This window comes from Meleagris gallopavo, chromosome 28 (assembly GCF_000146605.3).
Source record: "Meleagris gallopavo isolate NT-WF06-2002-E0010 breed Aviagen turkey brand Nicholas breeding stock chromosome 28, Turkey_5.1, whole genome shotgun sequence".
Classification (NCBI taxonomy): domain Eukaryota; kingdom Metazoa; phylum Chordata; class Aves; order Galliformes; family Phasianidae; genus Meleagris; species Meleagris gallopavo.
The window spans coordinates 3,567,289-3,572,856 of NC_015038.2; positions in this window are offsets into that span (position 1 = coordinate 3,567,289).

Consider the following 5,568-nt stretch of genomic DNA (forward strand, 5'->3'; position numbering starts at 1 on the left):
CACGTATCTCTGGTTTGGGATCCTATGTTTATAGTCCTTCTCATCGTGGGCTCAGCTGGAGTATCTTACTGGGCAATTAGCACAGGCCCTTCATTAGCAGTTTTTCCAGGGGGAAAACAAAGATGGGGACCGAACCAAAGCAGCTCACCCTGCTGATGGCAGAGGAAGCACCAGCCCCAGGATCAGCTGCGCTCCCACCTCTTCTCCATCCAGCCCTCATCCAGATTAACCTTCCCCTCCTCCTGCCCTTACAGAGGGACACAGAGATATCCCCACTGCATCACCTCCAAATGGGAGAAGCACAAAACCCATTTTTTCGCCCCCCCCTCCACCTCTCCTCTTCCCTCCGTCCCCAGTTTCCCCCATCACTGCCCAGTGTCACCAGTGGCAGTGACTGAGCCCAGGGGCTGGATCCCCACCGCAGCTCCCATGGAGTTGGGGAGCAGGGCACCTCACCAGGTCCCATCTGCTGCCGTGCTGCGATGCTCCTCGAGCCCTTGATGGAACACTTCAGTCCCCCCATCCCTCCCATTGCCATTCCCAAACTGGACAAGGAGGTGTTTGCTTCCCACCCCTCTTATTGCAGCATCAAGAAGAGGCAAAACCAATAGGAAGGTAACAAGAAAGCTATATTATATATATATATATAATATATATATAAACATATGCAGAGAGAGGAGATGGAATAATAACCCACAGATTCTCTATTTCTACTGTATATTTATTCTGTAAATGTCACTGTAAATGCTGTTAAATGACGAAGTGGCCCGTGACCCTATTTTCATCCCCAGTGCTGTACAGATCAATTCTCACTGTATATCAGACAGATTTTTACCTTTTTATTTCCCGTGCGTGGTGGGTGGCTGTGTGTCGTCCCCCCCTCAACCCAGACCCCCACCATGGGGAGGTGGGGGCTACGGAGGGGGTGGACGCCTTTCTTTTTATCCGTGGAAGTTGTGTATTTCTCGTGGTGTTTGCTCGGTGTTGGGGGGGTCGGTGGATGGGGTGGGGGGGTGTGAAGCTGTAGGTGCTCCGTGTCGTCGCAGTGTGCGTGTGTTCGTCCGTCAATAACGCCGTGTGTGGGGTGTGGTGTGAGGGATGTGCGCCTTGCTCTCACGTTCGGGGTCACTTCTCGCTGTACTCGCTCACTTTGGGAGCCTGTGGGGGGGTTCTTCCCCCTGGTTCTCCCCCCGTGCACCTTCTCGGGGTCGATCCCCGGTGACTTTTAGCCTTGGCGATCACTTTTAGTTTGTTTTCTCCCCGCAGAGGCACAGGGAATAGCTGCTAGCTGTCAGCACCGGCACTTTCCAGTTTCCCTCCGGGCGGTTGGAGCAGGAGGGGTGGATGCTGCCAATACTCCCCCCCTCCCCCAGCTCTCCCCTTCCTTCCCAGCCCGGATCCCGCTGCTCAGAGCAGGGTTGGATCAGGAGCCCCACTATGGAGCAGGGCTTCCCCTCCTGCCCTCCCAGCAGCTCCCCCTGCCCCCCAGCTCCTCCTGAGCTGCTCCCACTGCCTCCGTCATCCCTCCACCCCGGCTCTCACCAGCAGGAGCGGGGTGTGCAGGTGCCCAGGTGGCTCTGCCGACCCCCAGGGACACAGCCCAGTTTAGCAGAGCCCCTGCAGCACACGGGCTGCTCCGCTGTGGGGAAGCACAATGCTGGCCAAGCCCTCCTGTACAGGTAAAAGCACAGATCTGATAGAAACTCGTCCCATGTATCCTCTTAGCCGGTGTATTTACCACTCGTGCCGTGCCGGCCGGACTCCTCAGCAGGTGAGAAAAGCCCTGTAATGGCCGTGATGGAGTCTGATTAAAAGTCTGTTCTTACCAAGCCTCTTCTCTGTCTCTGTTTCCTTCCTTGGGGTGGGCTGTGGGTCCCTGTGGGGCTGCACAGAGCACCAGGGCTGCCAGCGCCTGTGGGTGTCAGTGCCTCTATCCTGTCCCCTCACCTCTGTTTGTCCTTCTGTCTCCTTTTCTCCTCTCTGAGCCCTTTTTGTGCCTCCATCCAGCAGTGGAGCTCACTCAGGGGAATTCCTTCCATCCTGGACCAGCTCAACCTGCACCGTCTGGATGGGGCACACGGGCTGGTAAGACATCTGCTCCTCTTGCCGTGCCCTGCTGGCACTCTGGTGGCTCAGCCAGAGCACTGGGGGCACTGGGAAGCTGGAGGAGGATCAGGGATCTCCAGTTACTTCAGCTGTTGGGTATTGGCTCAGTATCGAGCCCAACGGGAAGCAGGGCTGCCTCTCCCCTCCTATCTTTGCAGCTCCCCTAGCTGGTTCAGCACGGGGAGAGCTGAAAAAGGGGAGGATGGGTGGGAGCACAGGAGCTGTGCAGCAGCGTGGGTACCGTGGGGGCACTTGGATGTGATTGCACTCACTGTGAGTGTGAGGTGGCATCACAGAAGGGTTGGACAGATTTGCTGAGTGTCTCTGGAGATGAGGGGATGGTGCATGGGAGCAGGGCACATCCTGCAGGATGAGGGTTGGGACAATGGGATCCAGAAGGCAGCTCTGCAGGAACAGGGGAGGGGATGCTCCCAGCTCCCCCACAACCACCTCCAGTGAGGGATGTGGGGTGATGGGTGCAGCCCCCCTTAAAGCCCGGGGTGATGCTGAAGGCCCTGCAATACCACTCCTGGCTGCTGTGCTGAGTGCAGGGAGCTGCTCAATGCTGTGCTGCTGCCTCGTCCCCAGCCTACCCCACAGCATGGGGTGGTGGGGAGCTTTGATTTCTTCCTCTCCCAGCAGAGATGTGGGAGCTGTCTGAAAAAACGCACTCAGAAAGGAAACCCAAAGTGCAGCAGGTGCTGGTGTGCCTTTGGGATGGCAGCTATGGCACGGGGAGGGAGAGCTGCTGCCATAGGAAAGAACCAGGAGTGTGACTTCTTTCCCCCTGGAGGAATCCCAGTGCTGAGAATGGGTCTGGGAGGGCACTTTAACCCCCCTCCCCTCCTGCTGTAGGTGCTCTGTGCAATACAGGTGCATGGAAAAAGAATCGCAGCGTGTGATTCTGTGCAGGGTTGGGAGAAAAAGCTGACAGAGAAATGTTAAATTCGATAAAATCACTGAGAATTCCCTTTAATGTGAGGCGCAGAGCGGGGTAGGATGAACAGCTGGGATGGGGGGCCAATTTTTGGGTATCCCACCCCCCGACAGCCCTGGAGAATGAGGTGCAGATGCGAACCAGAGGCTTTACCCTGAGTCTTCCAGCTGGGAAACCGAGGCACTGCATGCAGTCAGCAGCTCCAGATGGAGGCGATGGGAGCATCTTCGCTGCTCCCCCTCCAACCCGACCTCCTGCAGCCCCCGAATTGCTTCTGCGGAGCAAAAATCTGCACTAGATGGAGCCGGCTTTCCTGCCGGGTGGGACCCACGAGGTGGCACTGTGTGACAGCGACGCGGGCACTGCCACCGCCACGGACATCATCGGATCTCAGCATGGGAAAGGACCTCACAGCCCCCCATCAGCCCCGGGGCTGAGCCGTCCCACCCCAAGAACGAAGCGGGGAGGGCACGGCTCCTGCAGGTTGCTGAGGTCGATGTGGTTTTGGTCATAGATCCCAGTGGTGAAGGACGAGCAGGGTTGGTTTGTCTGTTGCTTCCCCCAAAGCAGGATCAGCTCTCCCTAATTTGAGATGTAGTTCACCTTCCTCCTCTGTTCCTCTGTGGACGCTGCTTGCTCCCAGCATCTTCCCATGCTTTCCTTTGGCCCATGAGCCCTCTGAGCTCCCTCCAGCCTTTGTGCTGGTCTCTGTGTGGGGGTGTGCTCTATTGGAGGAGGCAGGCAGAGCAGAGACCACCAGGTGAACCCGGGGACCCCATTCCTCACCTCTGGACCCCTCCCAGAGGCCGCTGCTTCCTAGGCTGATGCTGGTCCTCCACGTGGTCCTGCTCTTTGCTCTATCCCTCACCCAGCCATAATCTGAGAAGCCTTCAACCCCACAGTGAGGACAAGGGAGGTCCCTGCAAAAGCGACTCCCTCCAGTTCCAAAAAGGAGCTTCTCCACCAAGCTCTTTCTATTCTCTGTCTTTCTTCCTTTTTCTTTCTTTCTCTCTCTCTTTTTTCCCCTGGACATTAAAAATCTGAAGGCATATTTACAGATCCGCCAGCTTTTGGGGGGGTGCTGCTGGCTAAAAGCTCCATTCCTTCCCTGGATCCAACCCATTTATCTGCCTGACCACCCCCTCCCACTCGGGTGCACAGTGATCTCTTGGGGATGAGAGTGACCACATAAAATACGAGCATCAGGTCGCAGCATTCCTTCCTCCTGCCCAAACTCGCATTACTGCTGATGAGGAGCTGAGCAGCACTGCCTGCCCAGTGATGCAAGGCTCGATTTTTCCAGCAAGGCTCTCCCTCAGACTCTGTGCTCCCCTGCTGGTGCAGCCCCGGGTGGTTTGGGTGTGGAGCTGCGCCAACCTCCACCCATTCAGGACCGGCCCTGGAAGCCGTGGGGTTGCAGCTACAGTTGGAGCTGGGCTTTTTGGGGGCAAGGTTTTAAGCGTGGTGTTGATGGCCTTCGTGGCTTTTGGCTGGATGGAGTGCTTGTGTCCCCCCAGCCAAAGGGGTGTGCGTGGCACTGCGGGGACAGAGCTGGACGAGGGTTGAGATGGGAACTGGGACCCCTTTGGGACCCCCTGCAGAGTGGGGAAATGATGGTGGGATGGGGCAGCATCCCCCACTTGTGGTCAACTCGTTCTGCACTGAGGATGCTGTTACTCAGCCACTGACCCCTATCTCAGCCCTCCACCCCCATCAGCGTGCCCATGTCAGACTCTGGCCCTACCAATGACCCCAAAGTCCCCACCTGCATCCCCCGGTGCCACTGCTGGAGTAAACAGCGCAGGCAGTTCCGGGTCCCTGGGGGTCTTCGCCTTGACGACAGGTTCGTTCCTTTCTCCTCCTCCTCCCCAGTGCCAGGAGATGGGGCTGAGCTTCACCGGCCCCCAAGGGAGTGGATGAGCCCCCCCAGGGAGGGGCTTTGGGGAGAGGGGGTGGTCGGTGCCCCACGATACCCGCGGGCACAGCTCCGGGGAGGGGAGACGTTTCCCGCAGAAGGCGAAGCGGGGATGCTCGGGGAGGGGTGGTCGTGGGAGGGGAGGAGGGCCGGGTCTGCCTGCGCTGCCCTGCTCCCCCCTCAGCCACCGGCCCGCACCCGGGGTCGCTCTTTCCTGACCTGAGGGACTGCGAGCCAGGGAGGGATGGGATCTGCTCGAGCCTCTGCCAAGAGCTGGCTTCAGATCCGCAGGCGGCTCCGGGCTGCATTTCCCCTCCGGAGCGAAGCGGAGCTGGGGTGCCCGGGGCTGACTGCTCGCTGACACTGAGCCGCCTCCCCCGGCCCCCCCAGCGCCTCGCTGCACGCGGGGAGGTGAGCTGGGAGCCGGGGGGCTGAGGTGGGGGGAGTGGAAGGGACGGACGGATGGGCGTGATGGAGGGATGGAGGGAGGGATGCGGGAATGGAGGAGCGTGCCGGGGAGGGATGGAAGGATGGAGAGATGGAGGGCAGCGGCCGGAGATACCGGGAGGGCTGGGGGGGGTCCTCAGCCCCGCGTCGCGGCGGCGCCGGC